Raw genomic sequence first — 24,966 nt, 5'->3', positions numbered from 1 at the left:
TTTCTCTGATTTGAGAGCCCACAGATGTGTCAAAACTACTCTGGGCTTAACTCTCTCACCTTGGGATAACTTGGTCATCTGTCTCATCCTGTCCAACAGCAAGAAAGATTTCGCACACACCAGGTGCAATTATGAGCTATATGGCAGAAGAAGTAGAAGAATAATTGTTTGTAGCCACTCTCTGGTAGCTGCACATTTGTGATACATTTCTGGATACCATGAAATTGGATACTGCAGCCTATCAGCTCCTTGTGTGGTTTATGTCTGCTGTGGTGTCACTCAATCAATCATTATCAGAGGTCAAAAAAAGAAACTACCATTTAACAGTTTGTACACATGCTGTAGTTGTATACAATGGGAAAGACTATAGACAGTATCTAAATTGCCAAAAGACTTGAGCAGAGGTTCTGGTCCTTGAAAATATCTGTACAGCTTGTGCTCCATCCCATCTAAGGTGGTGCAGTCCATACTCCCACCATGGCTTCAATCACCTGCATGTGTAGATCATGTTTTCAAACATCCTAAAGTGCCCTATATATGCTAAGTATTATTTTTATCTTGGAAAGTTAGGACCCATGTATAACGGCAGTGTCTTCCCCACATATTTCAGAACCATAAGCAGAAAAGCTGATAGTAGCATCAGTGGATCCTGAGAGAGAGAGAGAGAGAGAGAGAGAGAGAGAGAGAGAGAGAGAGAGAGAGAGAACTGGCCAGAGTTGTAAAAAGTCAAGCCAAGACAAACTTCACTTATTTATTTCCAGTTCCACAATAATGATATAATACAGTCTTGGACATGAAAAATAAATAGGCATTAAAAAAACATACACACATTCAAGACACGTATTAACAATGGCTTAAATCTGTAAATAGCTTAAGGAAGTAGAGCAAACAAAATAATCAGGTGAAACTAATAATATCTCCAGAGATCTAAGGTTTGTTTAGATTGCGATAGATGAACATATTTTTAAATCCATCATCAGAGATGGGCTATGGAAGAACAATATTCTCTTCCACTTAGGGAGAATATGGTTTCCACTGTCATAAAGGCTATTGCGTCCCATAAATAAACCATGATGCTCACGTAAGCCGTCTTTTTGCTCCCCCTCCCCCACTGCACAAGTGGCAAGTGGGACATCTAAGTGGGACATCTAATTTGCTTGCTAGGAGTTGTCATTTTGCAGGTCATTAAAAAAATTATCAATATGAATTGATCATTTTGTATCCTTCCCATAGCCTATTTTCACAAAGAAATTCTTTGCAGGATGGATTTTTATTATTGTTTAAGCTCACAGTCAGATCCTATCTGCCATTTGGGATGATGCAGCTGGTCCAACAGGCTGCACGCTGCATCCAATGGGGTGAGGCAATGAGGAGACCTGGGAGAGGAAAGGAAAAATATTTTTCCTTTACTTCACTATAGGTCTCCTGGTGGCCTATGGGTCTCCTCAGACCTATGCCAACCATATAGCTAGTATAAACCTGAGGGACAAATTGAAAAAGAAGGAGATAGGATGCTGTTGCATGCTGGTATTCCCTGGATCGAGCCGCTCCTTCCCCTTATCTTCCCCGCCCTCCTGCTCCCTGTCCTGCTTCCAACTGCTTCCAAGACCAGAAGAGCCTCCAGGAACCACTGCTGCATGTCCCATGACTCTGTTTATGGCAATGACCTGGAAGTGCACGATAGCTGCCCTGCTTTCGCACTGCTGCAAAGTTCTGGCAAGTGCAAGGTCCAGATAAGATTGGATGGGAAGTGATGGTTTCCAGTGAGAAAGGAAAGGTCTGAATTGCTATGACAAGATTTGAATGAAGGATCTGGCCCTTGAAAATGATAAAGTGGAGAGCTTTGAAGCCTGCACTGCACATAAGGCACAGATGCTTTTAACAATATCATGAGAGCTACAACATGGAATAAGCACAGACTATAATAGCTTGAAGCAATCACAAGGTCTCAGGTCACCCTGACTGTTTTTGTAAGGCAGAATCTAATATTTTATTTACTGTCTAGTAGTCTGTGATACTCATTTGGGTAGCCATGTATATCTCAGCAACTGCCTTAAATCTTGATATCACTGGCAAAGTTCAGCCTGGATATAAAAGCATCAGGGTGTTAAAAAAAATAAAATGTGAGAGTCTCATCGTGTTTTATAGATTTAAGGCCACCAAAGCCCTAACATTATTACTTTCACAACAAAGTTTGGAGGATTAGCAATCACATTCTATGATTCCTCCAACTCAATGCCTTAACTGCTTGTGTCCATCACATCAAAGGGATCATATTCTTGTGTCCCACAGCCACATATGTAAGATCACCTGAGAAGGCTGTGCTGGTTCATTCTTGTTCTTATTGAAGGAGTGAGACATCCTTAGGCCTGCTCCGTAGCAACCGAATTCCTTTCTTCTGAAGATTCATGAATCCTGTGAGGACGACTAGAATTGGTGTAAAATTAATGTGCTGCAGGGAGAGGGGAGAAAGATACTTGAGACTGTGGAGGAAGGTCCCATTTCTGATCATTGTGTCTTACTCATACTTTAGGCACATTGTCCACAAATTGTCCACATGTAGATATTGTCAGTGAAATCTGTACTCTGAAAAAAAAATACAGGGCAAAGATTGCATAGACAGAGCCTCCATATATATACAGTTTGTATGTGCACAGGCTCTGGACAGCATCAATGTGTGGAGATCAGGAGCAGTGCCACAATTCCAATCCCTTCCTCCTTGCATTGATTGTATACAGATTTTCGTAGATTTTCACTGGGCTAAGGGAGCCCAAGGTTGCTTAGGTATGTTTATCCTGGAGAAGAGAAGGTTGACAGGGGATATGATAGTACTCTGAGAGCCCAGTCCTATGCATGCCTTCTCAAAGTTCCATTATAGTCAATGGGGCTTTCTCCCAGGTAAGTGTGGATAGGCTGCAAGTGTGCAGCCTGAAGCATTTAATTTGGAAGAAGAGACAAATCTGACCTCAGCTGCCTCTGTGAAGAACTAGATCAAATGGGTACAAACAGCAAGATAGGTGTTTCAGGTTGGACATCAGGAAGAAATTCTTGATGGTAAGGGCAGTTCAACAGATTGCCAAGGGAGGTAGTGGATTCTTTCTCATTGGACATCTTCAAGCAGAGGATCGAAAGGCTCCTGCTGGGAATGCTCTAGGAAAGCGTTAATCAAACTATGGCCTGCGGGCAGCATTCGGTGCCAAGTTGAAGCGCTCCACACTGTGAGCAGTGCTTACCATTCCAGCATGATACTCAAAAGAAACCCACTCGATTGCTGTAACACAACACTCTAGGCAGTTGGGTTTGCCTGGAAATGCATGTGCAAAGCTTGCTGGGGCAGTGGGCTACAGATGTGACTGCCTAGAGTCGTGTTACAGCAATCAGGTGGGCTTCATTTGAGTGTTGCGCCAGAATGGTTAGCACTGGTCCAAATGTAGACTACTTTTTCCATGCACAGCAGTCATGAATTTAGTGACTAGAGCAGCGGTCCTGCTACATGCATGGGGTTGGAATAGATGACCTTAAAGCTTCCTTTTTAGCTCTATGATTCTATCTTTCAGAACCATTGTAGAACAGTTAAAACTTTGCCATTTGTGCTATCTGATAACCAGCTACTGAGAGCCCAAGCCTATCCAACATTCCAGAATCCGTGCAGCCTCAGTGCAGCCCAGAGGTAAGGGAACAAATATTCCAATACCTTGTGGATGCTTTTGTGCCTCCCCGCTACAGGATGCAGTGTGCACCCCATTGGCACAACTGCACCGGCACTGGAAAATTGGATAGGATTGGGCCCTGAGACATTTCAGCATTCATTTACTTTATAGTGACTTTTAAGGGACACTTTGTATTGTAGATTTCTGGAAACTCAGTGCCTTGAGTTCTTGGTACAAAGATAGGCTAGAAATATGAGTAAGTCAATACTTATCCCAGCTGCAAATACATCATCTGTAAACTCACTGGAGAGAAAGATTGTGATTGGGTGTGTATGACGACACATGTTAATGTGCTGCCTTCCCTAGAGTGAATATTCATAGCTTGGCGCTAATGTATGCGTTGCATTTAGAAGGCCATCAGTTCAGTCTTTGGTATCTCCTGCTGAAAGATCTCAGCTAGCAGGACTGGAAAACATTCTGCCCAACAATCTGGAGACTGATGAGTCAGAACAGATAGTACTGGGCTAGATGGACCAGTTATCTGGCTTAGTACAAGACAGCTCCTGATATAGTATCTCCTTTTGAGGTATTAGCCTAATGTGTGGGGAGAAAAAAATGTGGAGCAAAGGATTCATTTATTATTTTGATGTGTAACAATAGGGAGGATAAGGATGAGATCACTGCTAGGGACTGGGAACTGCCAAGGGCAGCAGGACAACATGTATTGTTTAAAGGGGGCATCTGACGGGTTGCAGATACTGCCACCAAAGAATGCATGTGGCAAAATATGGGAAATCTGAAGTAACTGCTTGGAAAGGGCATTGAGGACCAGAGGAGCAGGCAAGGCTCTTGAGCAGGCTGGTTTTGCAAAGGAAAGAGGCATGAGGCCTGACTTGCAAATGTTTTTTTCAGCATGATGGTGCCTCGGTCTTCCCTGGTGCTCCCTTCCACTCTTGCTTTCTAAACTGGGGAAGTCAAGCTGACCTCTCTTCGAAAGTTGGATGGAATCCTTGAAGGCCGGAGCTGAGGAGTACTCTGAAGCCAAGGACTGGCTGCAGTTATCTATAAACAGTTTAAAGGAACAGCATGAACTGGGGAGAGAGTGGGGATATTCACTGTGCTGTCTCTGCTGCTTCAGCGAACATCGCAGCGTGTTTGGATTTGCCGGGTTACGCGCCAGCAAGCCTCATGCTCGAAAGTGAAGTCCGTTCCAAAGGCAGGTCTTGATGCACTATGATAATGGTCAGAAGAGTCTGAGTTAACCAAACCTAACTGGCAGTTTGAATGCCTGAAACCCATTCATGAAGGGCACTGCCTGTGTAGAAACATCTAGAATTCTGTCCTGGTTGGACTTGAGCAGCCATTGTCAACCACTGTGGATGTTCACAGGTGTGCTGCGGGAGCTTGGGGGAGGTTCATTTATTAGTAAGGCCATTGGGTGGGTTGCATGCCCCCTGCTGGCAATACAATGTACCTTTTCAATTGTCAGAAGATTGCCTTGATGTGCCTTGATGGTTTTAGCGCCTTGTCAATGTGACGTGAGATGAAAAATCACTGGGCTAGAGTACCTGACCAACACCTCTTGCCAGCCTCTGCTTTCTATGTTCAAACAGAAAGCAGAGGCTGGCAAGAGGTGTTGGTCAGGTACTCTAGCCCAGTGATTTTTCATCTCACGTCACATTGACAAGGTGCTAAAATCATCAAGGCCCACTGTGCCTCTAGTGGGAAGCCAAAAGTGCGCATTTCGACTACTGAACCCATCTTAAAATGGGCATTGCAAGAAAAGCAGCCTGAGCAGTTCCCACCACAGCATTTGCAGGTATTTTAAGGTTGATTGGGCAATGGTGGGGCAGTAAGAGTTAGGTTCCCATTGTCATGGCAACGAGCAAGTCAACCATTGACTCTGTGTGTGTGTGTGTGTGTGTGTGTGTGTGTGTGTTTTCCCCCCAACTGCCAAAATAGAGTTTTGCCCTTTTACAAGAACAGAAAACAGGCCAATATAAGTCAGATTCATCCCAGCTGCAAAGTGTCAGCTCTGCACAAAGCACCTGTTGCGGCATTACACAAGTGAGCCACAGTGCAGCCATTGTGAGGGACTAAAAAACAACAACCACATAGGAGGGTATCAGATGTGCGAATGCTGCCAACACCTCCAGGATAACCATTCAGTTCAAAGTGTGGAAACCAAGGGGAAAATGGAAAGGAGCTGATAATGTCTTGCTTAAACATGAGGGATAAGTCATGCTTCGCTACACTAAGGTAACAGAACTATTAAGCTGTTGCTGCCCAATGTTGCATATATGCAACAGGGAACAAATGTGTACATAAGGCTCCACGTTACTCATCTGGCTATACCACTCCTATCCTAAACCTCCCACGATTTGGGGAAAAAGGAACAAACGTCTAATAAAATCCTTCCTTAGATCAGAAAATCAGTCAGATGCTCTACAGATCTCTTGCATTCTCTCGAGGTCCATGATGTAAAGCCATTCTTGCCCCGGGCCAAACCTCTGCTACACCCTCTGAGCCCTTTTGCAACATATGGTTTTTTTATTTATACACCGAATTTCCCACATAATGTGTCCAAGGCAGCTCACAAAACATTTCCTCAGAAACAGCATTAAAAATAACCAATAAAATCGTATTGTAACAAGATACAGAAACTGCCTCTTAAAATACAATACAATTACCATTTCAAGGTTATTAATCCTTGAAGTTCTGTATAAATAAATGTAAGAACCAAAAAAGGTTGGCTATTTTCCAAAACGTCAGGGTGGGGTAAGAACAAGTGAGAAGTATCTCTAAACCAGGCTGGTTATATCAATTGAATGGTGACATTTTTTGGAGATAGAGTAAGGACCCAATCCTACCCAGTTTTCCAACACCTATGCAGCTGTGATGCAGCCTCAAAGTAAGGGAACAAACATTCCCTTATCTTGAGGACTGCCCCTCCCACTGCAAGATGCAGTACATGCCCCGTTTGCATAGTTACATCAGTGCCAAAAAGTTGATAAGATTGGGCCCTAAGAGCCCAATCCTATCCTACATCATTCAGCCACACTGTTGGAGTACTCAATGCAGGCTATGGTGGGGGGTGTGTGTGTGATCAGACAGCAGCAAAAGGCACATAAAAAAAAAACTTTACTTATCTCCTGGTAGGGCTGCCCAGTCACCTATAGGTTTTGCTGAACCCATGCCAGCTGTTTTGCTGGTTTCAGTCCAAGAAGAGGAAGGGCATGGGGTAGTGGAATCCTATCCACACTTTCCTGGGAGTAAGCTCCATTGACTATAATGGGACTTACTTCTGAGTAGGCAAGCATAGGCTTGGGCTCTGGGGCAGGTTGAAAAATTGGGAATAGGTTCCAGTGTGAGCATTTGCTGCCAAGATCTACCACCTCCAGCCTGTTCCTTACCCTCTGCCCACCCTCCATGCCCTTTCTCTGCCCGAAATCCACCCACTACTCCATTCCTTACCTGTTGGTAGGCTGTTGGTGTGCACAGGGAGCCACACTGGCTGCTTCTACTGCCTGATCCCTTGCATTTGGCAGCAGCATGCCCTTTACAGCAGTACCGCTGCATTCATGATAGTGGAAGGTGAGTTCTGCTGTTGTAAATCAAGCTTAGGATTAAGACCTGAGTCTAGAAGAGATCGAGCTTTGATGATAAGCATTAGTACAGGGATGTCAAACTCATTTCACATAGAGGGCCAAATGGCATTCATGCTGCTTGCTGAGGGCAAAAAGTGATGTCATTAGGCAGGAAGTGATGTCAAACTGGTCATGATAAAGAATAAGCACTTTTTCTCACTTGGGAACTCATTAGCTGCCAATGATAGAAGAGAAAATATACATATCTTGATCATATTCAAGATATGGGAGAGCTCAATTTTCAAATGAGCTTCCCTTTTATCAGTAACACCTCAGCATGGCTCAGCAGCTGAGAGCCTGAGGGCCGGATAAAAAGCTTCTGTGGGCTGCATCCGCCCCCACCCCCCGGGCCTTATGTTTGACACCCCTGCACTAGTAGCTTGAATTGAATTCATCCTGCAAGATGATGTTACTGATGCAACTTCATAGTTCCCCAGTATCCAGCACCCCTTACCCTGCACATGCCCGATCTCATCTGTTCTCGGAAGCTAAGCAGGGTCAGGCTTGGTTAGTACTTGGATGGGAGACCGCCTGGGAATACCGGGTGCTGTAGGCTTATACCATAGTCTTTCAAGACTGAAGGTTGCCAACCATTTGGAAGGCGAGCTGCTGCACTTGGTACCAACAAAGCCCTGAACTCTTTTCTAAAGATCAGCTCTGTGTAAGGAGCCAGTATAATAGCCAAGCCCTGGGGGAATGAAGGTGAGGTGATGTTTGCCAACTTCCCTTCCCCCCCCCCCCCCGAAATGATGATAGCTAATGAATAAGATTATGAATGAACGATATGAATAAATCATTGAGCAGCAGCTTTCACCAAAACAACCACCTGTGAGCGTATACCCAAGACTTGGTTGTGGATGTCTTCCAAGCTGTGAACCTGCTCAAGTCGGGGTAAACAATAACTCTGACAGCAGGAATAAACTCCCAAAGAATTGCTATTTTAGTCTAAAGATGCAGAGACTGAGGGCCATGAACCACAATAAAGATTAGCACATTTGAAGCTAATCAAACATATTAGCTTACATATACTTCTTACATATCTTACATATACTTACATATCTTACATATGCTTACATATGTAAGCATCTTACATATACTGACTCAGAGCCCAATTCTATCAGTTCTCCCCACCCCTGCTGGTGCAGCAGCAGTGGGGGGAAATTGTGGAGGTCTCCTCTGAGTAAATCATTCCCTTATCTGGGGGGGGGGGTAATTCTCTGTGGTGCATGGGGTCTAATTGGACCAGTGCTAGCTAAATATTTGGTGCAGTTCCACATGGACCTATACCACGGGATTTGGTCTGGGAAGGGGTTTAGGATTCAGTGGCCACCTCTGCCACCAAACCCACCCCCTTCCTGAACTCAATTCATCAATCCTCTGCCCCTTCCTGCCCCATTTTGCCTCTGCCCATCCTCTTCCACTCTCCTCACACCCTTCCCATCTTTCCTGCCGACTTACCTGCTCTAGTGAGCAGTGGGACAGCTGATAACATGGGTGGGCAGGCATTTGTTTTTCCACCACCATTCCCACCAGTGCGCTGAGTAGCATGTTACCAGAGCCCCTTTTATGGGGCTTTATAGCAGTCAGCACCAGCAGGACAGGAGCTCCTCCAATGAGAGGTAAGTATAGTATTGGGCTCTTCGAAGCAAATCTCACTGAGTTCAGTGGGATTTATTTCTAGGGGATTGCACCCTGACTGCAGCATAAGCTTTTGCAAACTACTATCAGGTAGTTATATCTCCTCCAGATCCCCAAGGGTAATTCCTTCCATCTTGTTGAAATTAAACTTTGGCTTGTTTGTTTACATCCAGCTGCCCACCACCAGGCCCTGGGTCAGATTAAGAGGTGAAACTGCTGCTCCGAAATGGGCAGGAAAGGAAATTGAGTTGGATGTCAAGAGCATACTGATGACATTTCACTCCAAACTTCCAGATGACCTGTTCCAGCAACTTCATACACAGTTGGACAGAAGAGGTTCTTATTCTTTGATTGATGTAGTAGCTTGTTCTTTTATTGCTGTAGCAGCCTGTCAGCAGACATTACATTATCCTCAACCACAGGGACAAAGAAAGAGGAGTTGATCTTAATTGACACCCCTAAACTAGACAAGTAAAATAATCCTGGATAATAAATCACAGATGCTGAACAGTCAGCTCCTTTCAGGTTTGTTCAAGGTAAGGTTGCCCTAGATCTTGTCCCTGCTGCCCACTTCAGTCCCCCAGGGAGCACATTTTTAACAACTATTAATGCAGCATCCTCAGATGTCTGGTTTGAATGTCTCAGATGAACACTAACTCTAGTGAAGTTCACTGTTCAGTAAATTAAACATTGTGGCTCCTTGAGAACACTCCCTATGGACATTCCATTTTTCCAGAGCTTCGGATATGAAAAGCTGAACGTGTTGTCTTGATCCAAAAAGGCAGTTCACCCTATACATCAGGGGTGCTCAATAGGTGGATCGCGATCTACCGGTAGATCGTGAGGCAAAATGAGTAGATCGCGGAGTGCCGACCCCCCCCTTCAGGTGCCTCTGGGAGGAAACGCCGGGAGTAAGGCCCATTGTACTCAATGGGGCTTACTCCCAGGTAAGTGTGGCTAGGATTGCAGCCTCACAGCCTAATCCTAGGCATGTCTACTCAGGAGTAAGTCCTGTTATACTCAGCGGGGCTCAAGGTACACCAACATACATTGTACACATAAATGTTATATGTTATGATGGCGCGAACATTGTAAAAAAAACTCTGGTAGATCTCCGGGCCTTGCTGGGTTTCAAAGTAGCTCTCGAGCCAAAAAAGTGTGAGCACCCCTGTCCTATACCAATGCTGCAACCCTACCAGGAGGAAAGGAGTTTTGCACTGCTAAAGTCTTGCTTTTTGGTTGGTGCAGTGCTAGAAAGGGATGGAGAGAAGGTCTGGTGTCAGTTTTTTTTTTGGGGGGGGGGAGCTCTACATTATAAACCTGTCGCTCCCACTTCTGCCACCCATGAAATATGCCTAACCTGGTTGGAGCCATATGCAGTGGACTGGACAGTGTTGACCCTGCTCTGGAGCCAGGAAGGAGGAAAAATCTCAAAAGGACACAAGGTATCACTTCATTCTGCCCAATGCATTTTGATTAAGGTCTTCGCACTGGTATAGCTAGGGGGGGGGGCGGCACACTAAGTTTTGCAGGGAGCCTCCCTGCAGCGTGGAATGGCTCTGAAGGGGATGGGGAGGAGCTGCTTGCACACTGCAGAGAGGCTCTCTGCAAAACTTAGTGCACCGCCCCCCCTCTAGCTATGCCAGTGGGTCTTCATAAGGGACATTGTAGAAATAAGGTACTCTGTTCTCCACCAGCTTTGTCACAAAGTGGATTCTAGGGACATCACCTTGTTCTTCCCAAGTTTCATTTCACCACACTTATGATGGCCCCATCATGCTCACGGCAGACAGAGGAAGTGGTGGCTGCAACAGCAGAGGCACCCCTGTCAGCAAACCAGAATAGGTACAAGGAAAAGACCCAGGAGATGGAAGAGAAGCATCCCTAAGAAGCCTGAGAAATTCTGCACACTTGGCCTGAAGGCATATTGATGTCTGACTGCCAGCTTCAATCACTTACCTTATCTAATGCAAAGCTTGAAACAAACCAGCAAAAAATGAATCTAGGGTGGCTTGCCCCCCCCCATGTTCCTATGTTCCCCCCTTCCACAGGGCTTTCTTTCATGAACCTTTTCTGTTCTTCTTGCCTCATCAATTAAAGCAGCAGAGCTTGCATTCTGCTGGGGATCAGCAAAGGGCGCCACCACCGACTATGCTGGGTAAAGCCTCAAAGAACAGACCTCAGCATCTCTAGAGGTCCCCTTTGATCGGGCTTTCTTTTGCTCACGCTCCCGGCTTGAGCGGCCTGACACAGTTGCGCGGCAATACTAAGCTAGTGATTCCACTTTGCAGTACTGGGAACAACTGGTAATATGGATGAAAACTTCAGTGACTGACCATTGTCAGATTAACTTCCTTCATGGTTTCCTCCTCCCCCATGTTCCTACAAGCAGGCAGCTGTCCCCTGGCCATGTTAACTTCAAAACTGCTGTTCCAGGAAGCATCGCTAGATAGACCAAATGGCAGAAGGCCATACTGAACAACACTCCAGTTGATACTTTAATTGGCATCAGTTGCAGAGGGCCCCTTGCTACGTTAAATGCCGCTGTTGGGGATAAACTGAGTCCCATTCCTAATTTATCTCTGTTTTCTAAGGGATAAACCAGACTCAACATAGGCTTTCCCTGTTCCAACAGCACGTTTTCATAGCTCAAAAATGTAGATACCATCGAAGGGCACAATCCTAACCAGGTCTACTCAGAAGTAAGTTCTATTTTGTTCAATGGGACTTGCTCTCAGGAAAGTGTGGTTAGGATTGCAGCCTTTTAGAGATATCACATTTATTTTTAAAAACTGTCTTTACTTAAAAATGAATACACTATTCCAGTGGTTCTCACACTTTCAGCACTGGGACCCACTTTTTAGAATGACAATCTGTCATGACCCAACAGGAGTTATGTCATGGCCAGAAGTGACATCATCAAGCAGGAAAATTTTTAACAATCCTCAGCTGCAATCCTACCAGCACATACCCAGGAGTAAGCCTCACTGACGATCATTTTTAAAAGCATATACAGAGTAGCCTGTTAAAAGTACAGATCTGTAACATTTTCCCAAATGCAGTCACATACCTTGATAGCATCAAGTCTAATATATTAAAAATAAAATATTGAAATGAATGGGGACCCACCTGAAATTGGTTCGGGACCCACCTAGTGGGTCTTGACCCACAGTTTGAGAAACACTGCACCATTCAAACCAGCCTAGTTAGCCTCTCACAGACACTTAAGACATACATCAGCAAAACTATATAAACCCAATTTAAAAGAATAATAGCTAAAAGCCCCACATAAGCCGCAAACCCTGAAAGCAGCCCATTCACCCTTCCATAATTCTGAAGGCTTTCCTAAATAAGACTCTTATTAAAAAAAAGCCTTCCAACTGATAAAATGAAGGCTAGTCAGGCATAGGAAGGGAATTCTAAAGAGGGTGAACCACAACAGGAACCGTCTTCAGTCTTGCTGCTTTTCTTTGCGCCTCCAAAAATGGAAGCTCACTGAGCACAACCATCTCTGCAAATCTTCAGACATGAGAAATAGAACCTCAAAGCCACTTGGCTTCAACAGCCTGCCCACTGTCAGTATGGGCCAGAATGGACAATATTTTTGCAGCCCATCCAGTGGAAGGGAGCTTATGCGTGCCCACCAACCTAACATGTCTGTCCCACCTCCAGTGTTCCTGCTTCTCCATTCAAGGACATCTCATCCAAATAAGGCCTATTTAATACTGTTTAGATGAAGCTCAATTGGTGGCTTTAGGCACTGCGCTCTCTCTCTCTCTCTCTCTCTCTCTCTCTCTCTCTCTCTCTCTCTCTCTCTCTGCTTCCATTTCCCATCTGTAGACCAGGAAGTGTCATGATCTTTCCTGCCAGCTTATTGTTAGGATAAGTTGGCATTGACTGAAAAGACCTCTAGACGTTGAAAGTGTTACAGAGATTAGTACTAATTATAGCGTGACTGTTATGTAAGTGTGCTTTTATACCGTCAAAATTAGACCCATATTGCCAAAAAATTAGTATTCTCTGCTGCGCATGTTCTTTAATCATGTGGGAAACACATGTCCACTGGGTGGTAGATGGCTGTGGGCATATGCTATAGATTCGAGCAGAGTGATTACCCACATCTGCCCATCTCTGAGTCTTAGGGCCCAATGCTATCCAACTTTCCAGCACTACAAAATTATGCACTGGAAGGATGGAGTGGATAGAGAGATGCTCTTTTCCTGCTCACACAACACCAGAACCAGGGGACAGCCATTAAAATTGAGTTTTGGGAGAGTTAGGACAGACAAAAGAGAATATTTCTTTACTCAGTGTGTAGTTGGTCTGTGGAACTTCTTGCCACAGGATGTGGAGATTGCATCTGGCCTAGATGCCTTTAAAAAAGGGTTGGACAAATTTCTGGAGGAAAAATCCATTACGGGTTACAAGCTATGATGTGTATGTGCAACCTCCTGATTTTAGAAGTGGGCCATGTCAGACTGCCCGATGAGGGGGAGGGCACCAGGATGCAGGTCTCTTGTTTTCTGTGTGCTCCCTGGGGCATGTGAGGGGCCATTGTGAGATGGGGGAGGCTGGACTAGATAGGCCTATGGCCTGATCCAGCAGGGCTGTTCTTATGTTCTTATGTTCACTGTTGCAGCTGTGCCAATGGGGCCTCCTCAAGGTAAGAGAATGTTTGTCCTTCTTAGGGCTGCACTGGTGCTGGAATTAGGATTGGGCCCTTAGTCTTTATTTTTCACCTGTTTATATCTGTTCTTCACCAGTGATATCCATTTTTTCACCTGTTTATACCCTACCTCCAAGGAACACAGGGTAGTGTACACCCTAAAGCACAGTCCTAAACCAATAGGAATTACAGGTTGGCCCTTGGTATATGTGGGGGATCTGTTACCAGACACACACACCCCCATGGACACCAAACCCGCAGATATTAATATCTGTGGCAGAGGGAGGGTGTCCTCAGAGGACCTCCAGATGCTACCAGAAGTGTCTTCTGGTCATGTCCGGAGGTGTTCTGAGGTGTAGGGAGGCTGCATGTGGCCTCCCCACACCTCAGAAGGCCTCCTGGAGGCTTCTGAGAGGCACTTCAGAAGTGTGCCTCAGAAGGCCTCCTGGAGGCGGGGGGAGGGCAACTGTGGCCTCAGAACACCTCCTAGATGTGACTCACTTGGTTTGGTGAGACCCTCCAGTTGTGGGTCGGCACCCGCATTGTCAAACCTGTGAGTCCTGAACCAACTTGAGGTCCAACCTGTACTTCCAGGTAAGCACATTCTGGATTCTAATCCATATACTGCAACTGGCCATTTCCTTTGAATCCTTCTTGTCTCATCTCCTTTTTTGCACCAGTACCTCCACTCCTCTGTGGATTCTGGTTCCAGTTGAGAAAGTGCTTCATCATGTGCCAGGGTGAAAGGATCCCTGCTATGGACGAAGAGCGTGCCTCCCTAAAGTTTTGTGTATGGTGCAAGAAACACTGCTGAGAAAGGATTAGGAGGCTATTTTCAGGCTAGCATTCTTTACTGTCTTGGCTATGAGGCAGACATCCAAGCAGGAGCAATTGCATAAACATGCTAAATTAACAAACAGAAGGAGCATATTCCGGAAAAGATTAATTCCAGGTACGCTTTCCTATAGAGCAAGTTGCTGTTTTAATGAAGGGAGAGAAGTGAAGCAGCACCAAAAACAGCAGGACGGAGAACAAGCAAGGAAGAAAGAGAGCTTTGGGGGAAGTACAGAAGACTATGGAGTACAATTCACTGCACTGATTCAAGCAATTTCACTGGCACTCCTGAACATGAAGCACGACCTGTTGTATTTAACCTGTATCACATCCTGAGAGCAGGAACAAGCAAGATGCACCATCTCCAAGTTGTCTCTATGGAAGACATTTGGTATTGATTATTGACATCTCCTATTTCTTAAAATAATGGCCCAATTCTTACACCAGGAGTGTCAAACATAAGGCCTGGGGGCCGATGCGGCCCCCGGAAGCTTTTTATCTGGCCCTCAGGCTCTCAGCTGCTGAGTAGTGCTGAGGTGTTACTGCTGAAAAGCAGCCTACATGAAAATTGGGCACCCCATATCTTGAAATATGATCAAGATTTGTGTATTTTCTCTTCTGTCATTTGCAGTTAATGAGTTTTTTCGTGAGAACAAAGTGCTGATTTCTGGCCATCAGCTGCTTAATGATGTCACTTTCTGCTTAATGACATCACTTCCGGCCCTCAGCAGGTGCCCTGAATGCTAACTTCGGTCCTCTGTATAAAACAAGTTTGACACCCCTGCCTTACACTAGTGTTCCAGCAGTGTAGGGTCCCCGTGGCTGTCATAAACGTGACACTCCATCCAGCACTGCAGATGCCCAATCTCGTCTGATCTTGGAAGCTAAGCAGGGTCAGGCCTGGTTAGTACTTGGATGGGAGACCGCCTGGGAATACCGGGTGCTGTAGGCTTATACCATAGTCTTTCGAGCCTGAAGGTTGCCAACCATAACCATCCAGTATGGCCTGGCTATAAGCGGTAAGCAGCCAGGTCCGTGCAACCAGTGTTCCTTGCACTGGCCTAGCCTGCTCCCGAGTAGCTGTGAACATGCTTTAAGGAACTTGTGCCAGCTTGGAGGGGGAATGTGTGAATTGGATTCTGAGTAAACACATATAGGATTACACTGTAGGAGAATGAGCTTACCAGGGGAGTGGAGTTTCCTTAAGAAGGAAAAAAAGATATTGTAAGCTGCCTTGGGCTCCTTCCAGTGGAGGAGGAGAAAGAAGGGATATAAATATTTTAAATAAGAATAATTTGTTCCTTGGTGGTGGCGACCAGCTGTACAAGGTAGATATGTATCAGGTATTATAGAGACATGATAATCTGTTTTGCAGCATGAGTTGAACCAGGTCATTGACTTTCTGAGTTTAGAGGACCATCACATCCTGAAGGACTGTTTTTCGGACTGGACCACTCCTGCATGGGCTATTATAACCAAGTGTCGAGTAGAGGAAAATATAATGGGTGTCTTCATCAAGAGACTGAGTGCTCCCTTGCTGTCATTTCCTATACTGTGTGACGGATAGCTCTTATGCATCCTTCAATAAAGACATAAAGAGGAAGAAGAATCTAACAATCTTGCGTTGCTGAAGATGGATTGAAGAAGCTAAGGTGCTGCCCCCTTCACGTTGTCTTTGTCTTCAATATGAACCTGCAGGGGGCATTGGTGAGGGGAGACAAGGGCTAGTTGTAGAGACAAAAACTTGCACTCATGAGTTCCCAATCGGCTATTTTGGATAAGAAACTACACATCATGATTCGTGAGTGCTTTGTTGTTGCTTTTTAAAGCAATGGCAGGCTAGTGGAGGATTTGAGCTAGCAAATAGAGACCTTTCTCAGTTCTCAGCATTCATCTGGCAGAGCCAAAGTATGAATTCTGTTCCGCTGCTGACAACTGTAGACCTATCCTTGCTATAGAAGACAGATGTCTGGTTTGTGGTTTCTGTATCATAGAGGCATCACAGTCAGTCATATGTATCTTGCAAGCATATGTTTGGTTTGTATACGAGGATCTCACCCACATCTAACATGCATCCAAGTAGCATCCTTGTGCAGGAAAGAACTTTTTGTTTTTGTTTTTGATTTAAAAAACCCAATCCCAAAGACATACTGTACTTTACTCACTTGCATTACTTTTATTTAAAGTTAAGTCCCAATATTTCAGTGTGACGTCCTTTGAACTAAATGCGATTCAGATCACAGCTTTAAATTCTTTTTAATAGAAATCATCAGAGGGATTTTCAATATGAGAAGCTACATAGAATGCAAGCCTCAAAACATTCTGCAGTGGGCCACCCCATTCTTTCACCCGGCGTGTCTGCAATGAGATGAGAGAAAAGAAATAGAGAGAGAGAGAGAGAGAGAGAGAGAGAGAGAGAGAGAGCATAAAATGAAAATGAAGGAAGCTGAAGTTGTGCTTTGTCATCAACTGTCAGAGAAGTGGAGAAACATCCTCATCCAATTATTATCTTCTCTGAAATAGTCTGATTTTTGCACATCAAAGTGTGAAAGATCATCAAATGCAACAATGCATTAACACTGCTTTAGAAAAAGAAAAATCAAGGGCAGAGTTGATTATAAGAAGAGGAACAAAACTGGAAATTTATGTTTCTGTTAAACCAGAAGTGTTTCATTGTGTGTGGGGATAACTGTGTAAACAGAAGGAGGTTGGTTCATTCCATGATCCCTGGTGGTCCTCAGCCCTCTTAGAGAGGGACACTGGTGGAAACCAGTAGGAAATTGCTGGGAACCACCTGCAGTTCCTGCTCTGTTCATGGAGCCAGGAGCTAGTTGAGGCCAAGTTAAAATTTAAATGTGATAGTTTGTTCAGAAAAAGGCATGGGACTGCAACATAACATATTTTCATTGTGATACATTATACCTGTAAGTTAAGAGACATGCAAACAGATACAGCCTCACATTGGGAGGCTATTTCATGAAAAGCAAGGTGCATTGAACCATAACCAAATGGCACCTCCTGCACATTGCTGTCACTGCCCACAATGGCTCCAAAGCCAAAGTGGGAGGAACTGCTACACAAAGAATTGCAGCGCATGCAGTACTTACCATTTCCCCTCCCTGTCTAGCTACACTCAGTAGCGTCACTAGGGTTTGCTTCACCCAGTGCAGGAGGCCAGCGCTTCACCCCCTTGCAGTGGGCGGGACAACGCCCCAGGTAGTGGGCGTGGTGATGTACCATTGCCCCACCCCACTGGTTTTTTGGCTGTAAGTTTTGATATAATAGAGATATTTCAGCAGGGTTTGTTTCATTGCATTCTTCATGACACGATGCATGAAATGATACATAACAAGATATTAAAAATATCAATCTTTTAAAAATGTTGACCAATAGTGGTGTTTCCCCCCCCCCCGTGTGTCACCCAGTGCAGCCCGCACCCCCCTAGTGATGCCACTGGCTACGCTACAGCTTATGAGAAATCAAAGCATACCCTTCTTTACACTACTGGTCACAACATGCTTCTAGTGGTAACTAAAGCTGTAACAGCACATGTCAAAAATGTGAAATTTCCATGCCACGTAAGACTCACTTGTAAATTAATTTTGTCCAGTGTAAGGTTGGCCAATGAACTAATTGGGTTCCCCAATGAACTAATACTTGTGGTTGCCCACTACCTGAGTACATGAATTTCATGATTACACCAGTTGTGAACAACTCATTCATGGTACCCCAATCAGGTTTGGTGTAGACAGCAGGAAAGGCAAAGGATTAAATTGCCTGGCTTTTTCTTCTACCCTTGCATCAGCCTGTGCTCTATATAATAAGGGACCATAGCTCAGCATACACACATGCTTCATGCGCAGAAGGTTCTTTAGTCAGTTCCTGTTGTATCCACCTAAAACACTGACAGGCAATAGAGCTGGAAAAGAGTTCTGCCTGGGACCATGGTGGGCTATTGCCAGTCAGTGTACACTGTCATGATCTCTTTAGAAACAGAAGGCCTGGGGACTGGATGCAGCCTGCAGAAGCTCTTTATCTGACCCTTGGGCTCTTGCAGCGCCACCACCAGCTGTTCCCAGCTGCTGAGCTGTGCTGAGATGTCACTGCCCGCATGATAATTGGGCTCTCCTATTTCTGGAAAATATCATGATTTGCGTATTTTCTCTTCTATTATTCGGAGCTAAGGAGTTCCTAAGTGATGTAAAAGTGCTTATTTTTGGTCATGACCTGCTTAATGACATCACTTCCTTCTTAACAACAACAACAACAACAACAACAACAACAACAAAGTATTTATATACCACCTTTCTGGTCATCGAATTACTCCTCTGACTTTATTCAAGGCGGCTTACGTAGGCAGGCGTTTCTAAATCCCTCAAGGGAATTTTTACAATCATAGAGGTTCTCTCTTTCAAGAACCAACAGCATTTCAGATGGATCTTCCTGGTTTGGTCTCACTTCTGGCCTCCAGTTCTCCCACGCAGGCTGACAAGCAGCTCCATCTCTCACATGGAGGGCAGCCAAGAGGCTTCTTGCTCACACCAAGAGCAGGTGGAATTACTCAACTGGGCTTGTCAGCTGCTTCAAGGTCTCGCCATTCTCAGCCGTTCAGGGAACTGCCGGTGTCCTCGAACTGGCAACCTTCTGATGTTATCTTCAGGCTAACGGAAGCTCTACCCTCTAGACCAGACCTTCTGCCCAAGTTAATGACATCACTTTCAGCCCTCAGAAGGTGCTATGAATGCTTTTTGACCCACTGTATGAAATGAGTTTGACATCCCTGGTCTAGATGGACTAATGGTCTGAGGGCTCAATTTTACCCAATTTTCTAGTGTCGGTGCAGACATGCCAATGGGGCAAGCACTGCAGTCACAGAGGCTTCCTCAAGTTATGAAAACATTTGTTGCCTTATCTGGGGGCTGCATTGTGGCTGCATCAGTGCTGGAAAGTTGGACAGGATTGGGCCCTGACTCAGTTCCAACATAGTCTGCTAAATTCAGACAGGGAGTCTGGCGACAGTGGCGTAGCTAATGATTATGTAGCCCAATGCCAAGCTCAAAATGTTGCCCCAGAAGTGATGTCACAACTGGGAGTGACATCACACCCAGGCTTTTTAAAAAGTGAAAATTGGGAAGAATGCACCTCCTCCCCCCAGCACTCACTACACACTTGCTCTGCTGCCTCCCCCCAGTCAGTGGCATAGCTAAGGCATCTATCTACTACCTGGGGTCAAATAAGATTTTGTAGCCCCCCCCCCCCCCACATGACAAAATCAAATTTAATTAAGTAAATAAATAAAAAGTTATTGGTTCCATGCTGTTTCATAATAACAGCTCACTGGCACTCAGAACAATCAGTCTCATAGGTCAGTTCGGAGTTAAGTAAATCCACTTTTTGTTTCATACGGCAGTTGTGTTTTCATTTTCCGGTTAATTGGCCATAACTTTTGATATAATAAAGATATTCCAATGCAGTTTGTTTCATTGCATTCTGCATCAAATTACCTTTCCAATGATATATAACATGCAAGTTGCCTTTTTGAACCCAATCCTATGCACTCCCAAGGTAAAGTGGGCCATTGTGAGATACAGGAAGCTGGACTATATGGGCCTTTGGCCTGATCCAGTAGGGCTCTCCTTATAGTGTTAGTACTGTAAGAACCCTCCTCTCACTCCCTGCCTACCCACCCCCTTGGCTGCCCACCGCCTGCCCTCTCCCTGCCCAGGAACACCTCCCCCCCTCCCCCGCCTACCTTTTCCTCTTGTGTCAGCCCATTTGGGCTGATGCAAGACTTGACAGGAAAGTTGCCACGGAGGCTGGATTCAGCCTCCATGTGTCGGCGCATGTCCTTGTGCCATTGTGGTTTCCTTGTAAGGAGGCGCAAACATGCCTTATGGCACGTTTGTGACCCTCCTGGGCCGGTGCAAGGGACTTGCGTCGGCCCAAGGCACAGTTTGGATTGTGCCCTAAACTAGCCAAAAATTACTGAAGCTTATGAGCTACTGTCAGTTTTTTAGTTTGGTAGATAATGAATGGGGGGGGGGTACAGCTGTAAAATGACTTCTCACTTGACACTAATGTGCGCCTTTCCAGAGGATTGCAGTGGGGCTGTTTGGAGGGAATAAAACAGGACCTATCAAAGTAATAATCATGGCCATCTTTCTCAAAGCAGTGGGCCCGGGGGCTCTCCGAAGCACCTGGAGTAGCCATTTTCTAGTTGCCCTAGGAGACCTGTGCTGAGGTCTCCCCAGCTCCAAGTGCGGGAAGAAGAGGTGAGTTTGAAAAAAATAATTATTGAGGGGATGGGAGAGAGAGAGTGTGTTCCTGAGACTGACCTTTATTTCCGGGGGGTGGGGGAGTGGGTGGGAGGTGGGGGAGTGGGAGCAGAGACTGAGCTTCAGGCGGAGAGAGGGGGGAGTGAGTGTGTGTTGCCTCCCCTGGCCTGGATCTCACTGCACGTCACTGATTGACATCGATGAGGTGGACGAGTGAACCATCAGTCCATCTGGGACCAGCCTAGCTCTTCCTCTCCCCAAATGTAATGTCATGGTATCCATTGTATTTGAATTTGCTTATTTTCTTGTTTGTTTCCCACCCTTTCACCTTTTGTTCCGTATCAGTTTCACTGTAAGTCAGTACTTTAAACTGTGCACCACTTTGAGTGCATTGAGGCAGCAACTGTTACCCTGCACATACCTGATCTCAACTGATCTTGGAAGCTAAGCAGGGTCAGGCCTGGTTAGTACTTGGATGGGAGACTGCCTGGGAACCCTGCACATACCTGATCTCAACTGATCTTGGAAGCTAAGCAGGGTCAGGCCTGGTTAGTACTTGGATGGGAGACCGCCTGGGAATACCGGGTGCTGTAAGCTTATACCATAGTCTTTCGAGACTGAAGGTTGCCAACCAACCTGTATAAACTTACAAACATAATTTCAATTTTATTTTAGTTTAAGCTTCCTTCCAGTGACTGTATCTGAAACAACAGCCACAGGAGAGTCTGGCACATGCAGCTTATTTCATTTATGATCCTGAACACGCAAAAGAACCTTCTCCTGGTCAAATGACATACATAACTAACAGCCCAATCTTATCCCCCACCATTGATGATGATGCAATGAAGCCCAAGGAAAGAAAGAAGGTGGGCATAAAAACCAGGATAAGTTCCTACTTGTGTGCCTTTGCTGCTGAGATCCATCCACTCCAGCCTACTCCCTGCCTTGCCCCTCCCCAACCCAGATTGCCCCCAAACCGCCTCCTCCCTATGCCTTCTGCTAACTTACCAACACTGGCAGGGCTTCCTGGAGCTATTGGCATGCATACCATGTCATCTGACCATTTGCACCAGTGGCCCAAAAGCACGTGATGGTGTCCCGGCATTTGTGCCACTGCAAAGGACCTTGCTCTGCCGGAGAGTGCATGTTCTGGCAGTGCAAGGCCCAGATACTTTTGGGCCATAGTTTCTTGGACAGCACACCAGACAGAGCATGCTTCAAATGTATCATCGAGCTGATACAACTACAACTTGGAATGGAACGTTACACACTGAAACGAAACCTTCCAGGCTCCAGTGTTATACAAAGCTGATACAACTAGCACGGAGCATTTTTGCCAGCGGTTTCCGTATGTGCTTCATGAAATAATGTAAAGACAAACAAACGACATGTCTTGAAATGACAAAACATTTCATGCGTCAGATTAGAGCACCATGAAGAACAGCTGCATTTGAACACTCATTTATATGCTACTTCTGGGTCACAAATTCTACTCCATTCCCAAAGTTGGCCAAAGGACCCTTTGAATTGTGTCCTGCTGGCTTGGATCCGAAATATTTGGAACAGTAACAGCTTCCTGGCTGTTCAGATGACATTTTGCAGCAGTAAGCAGCAAATATTTAAGAGGAGTGAACTTTTAAAGTAATCCGTGTACGTTTGGATACTATTCATAAGTCACTAGATATATCGTATGCTCTTGTGATACATGTAAGAGATGTATATTTCCGGAGAAACAAACGAAGAAGAAGAAAAGCAAAGGGCAATCTTAAATAATGAAAGTAACAGTTCACTTGTACTGGGTGACCCATTGAATGGACAGGTTCCTTACACTGTCCTACCCAAGGAGTTGCAGCCCAATGCGGTTGGAGAAGTACTTCCTGTTTCCAATTGACTATGGCGATTTGGGCGGCAAGCAACACCAGGCAAATAGGACATTGCTCCTCCAAGACACAGAGGTAGCAGCAGTGGCATGACCTGGAATGCCACCCAGTGCTGCCTTGGGTCAGCCACTTAACTCAGTCATTTAACACTCTCCTTGTGTGGTTTAATTGCAGACGAGCAGGACTTCTGGTTTGATTTAAAAGGACTGTCCAAATGAAAGAGCTCTGTTGTTCATGCAGTCCCAGTAAATCAAACCAGAAGTCATGCACTTCCATGTTTGAAGAAACCATGCCTGGGGCAAGATATGGAAGTGGGTGATCCACTTTCTGCTCCTTTTTAGCAGGCGGAAAGTGGACCATTGTGGGTTGGATTTGCAATGGGCTGGAAGAAGGCAGCTGTGGTTGCAGACTTGGTTTGGAAGGTGCCCCAATCCCAATCCACAGCCCTCTCACCCTCCCAACAGTCTCCTGTTGATGAAATCCATATCACCTTGCCTAATGGATGGGCTAACACTGAGTTGTAGAGAAACTATTTGTCTCTTTGTCGTTCTGTCTTCCAGTTGGTGGTGTTCAAGTGGGGGTATTGTGTTGTTCTTGTCTTCTTCAATCTGAATTGAGCAGAGATGTAAATACTTCGGAGTTGCCTAGGCTAGTACTGTAACTTCTGTGACTCACTCCTGACCTTACCCATTCAGCATGCTGCTATGCTGCTATGAGTTCTGGGAAGCTCTACCTACTTTTAAAATTATATCCTCAATCATTGATGATATGATGCCTAGTCCCTGCTGAATGGGGGCTTGCAGTGCCCTATGCTAAACCTTATGAAAGTCCCCACTTTATGGCAAGTCACATAAACCTTATGTTAAGTCTCTTCTTTATCTTGTTCATACCATAGTTAAAGGTGTTCTTTTAGGAAGAAAAGGGGAATTAGGTTGTAATCCTAACCACACTTTCCTAAGAGTAAGCCCCATTGAACAAAATAGGACTTACTTCTGAGTAGACCTGGTTAGGATTGTGCCCTTAGTGGCCCAACCAAGTATCTGTAATTTTTCCTCCGAAGTATTTACATCTCTGCTCAATTCAGATTCAGTACGCTGAAGAGGTGTATAGAAGAGGTGTACTCTTAATTTGATTGTGTATATGTGCTATGGAAGAAAATGGTTTATATAGCCCTGAGATGGTGGTTGCCAGGACTCCATCCTACTTGTCCTATCCAACTCTTCAGTATCAATCTAGCTGCAGTGTAGCCCCAAGGTACCTTGAGAAGGCCTCCATGACTGCCTCCCTCCTCTGAGAACATAGTACACACCCCTTTGGCACAGCTGCATCAGCACTGGAAAGTTGGATAGGTACAGCAACCCCAGCACAGGCTCCACTGCATCCTGAATGCAGCTGGAGACCATGCTAGGTGGTGGAGAGGTAAGTAAAAGATTTTTTAACATGCCACTCCATACCTTCATGGCCTGTAATGGGTCTACTTGGATCTATGCTGACTACTACTACTACTACTACTACTTATTCTTATATATTTTTATGAATACTTACATACCACTTTTCAACATACCACTATTTTGCTGGTGCAGGTTCGAGAAGACCAGAGGAGGCATGCCTCGGTGAATAGTGAGAATGTGGTCAGGATACCTCCCCACCACCTGTTCATGTCACACACCCCAAGGCCCCTATCCTCACCCTGGTCCACCAACTCCTCACCCTTATCCCCACCAGTGGCTGACTGGCATCAGTGAGCACAGAGGAGGCAAGGCTGCAGAGTCACTGCCTTCCACAGTAGTAGGCAAAATGCCCATCGTTTGCAGCCATTTTACAACAACGAAACACAATTCTGCTTTTGTTAATGCCTCTGCATGCCAGTGCATGCAATCACAGTCCTAACAGTGGTGGACCTCCCCTGGGGCAAAGCGCCATGAAGCCATGCCCCCCCATGTGAAACCATCCCCCCACTCACATGGATCGCCTTGGAGCCTTGCACAACTTCCGGACTGACAGGAGAAGCCGTCTGAGGCTTCCCCTTGGTCTTAAACTTAAGCCTCGTTGGGGCTTCCTGCGTGGTCCTGGAGTAGCGCAAGCTCGGTGCCTGGGGCTTTTGCCCCATTCTTCCTATGGGAGATCCGCTGCTTGTCCTGAAATCCTAACTAAGGCTGGCCTGTTCATCTCTCAGGACGTTTTTTAAAGATGACATCTTCCCACTTCTGTAAAGGATGATATGCATTTGCTTTAAGGAGAGGAAATGGAGAAAGTATCTTTTTAAAGGGCAAAAGCATAAATAGGGGAGTTTTCCGTGTTAATTAAGTTAAGTTACTCCTTGCTGTAATAACTATTCCCCAAAGAAAAGTTTTTGCTGACAGCTCCTGTATGACT

The 24,966-nt window shown here is 45.4% G+C and overlaps 1 pseudogene; it reads left to right on the top strand.

Moving 5' to 3' along the window:
* Positions 1–7,736: 7,736 nt before the first annotated feature.
* LOC136643390 (5S ribosomal RNA) lies at positions 7,737–7,853 on the top strand (annotated as a pseudogene).
* Positions 7,854–24,966: the final 17,113 nt, after the last annotated feature.

This window comes from Tiliqua scincoides, chromosome 2 (genome assembly GCF_035046505.1).
Source record: "Tiliqua scincoides isolate rTilSci1 chromosome 2, rTilSci1.hap2, whole genome shotgun sequence".
Classification (NCBI taxonomy): Eukaryota; Metazoa; Chordata; class Lepidosauria; order Squamata; family Scincidae; genus Tiliqua; species Tiliqua scincoides.
Note: the sequence above shows the minus strand (reverse complement) of the source record. Positions and strands in the feature narration are given on the sequence as shown.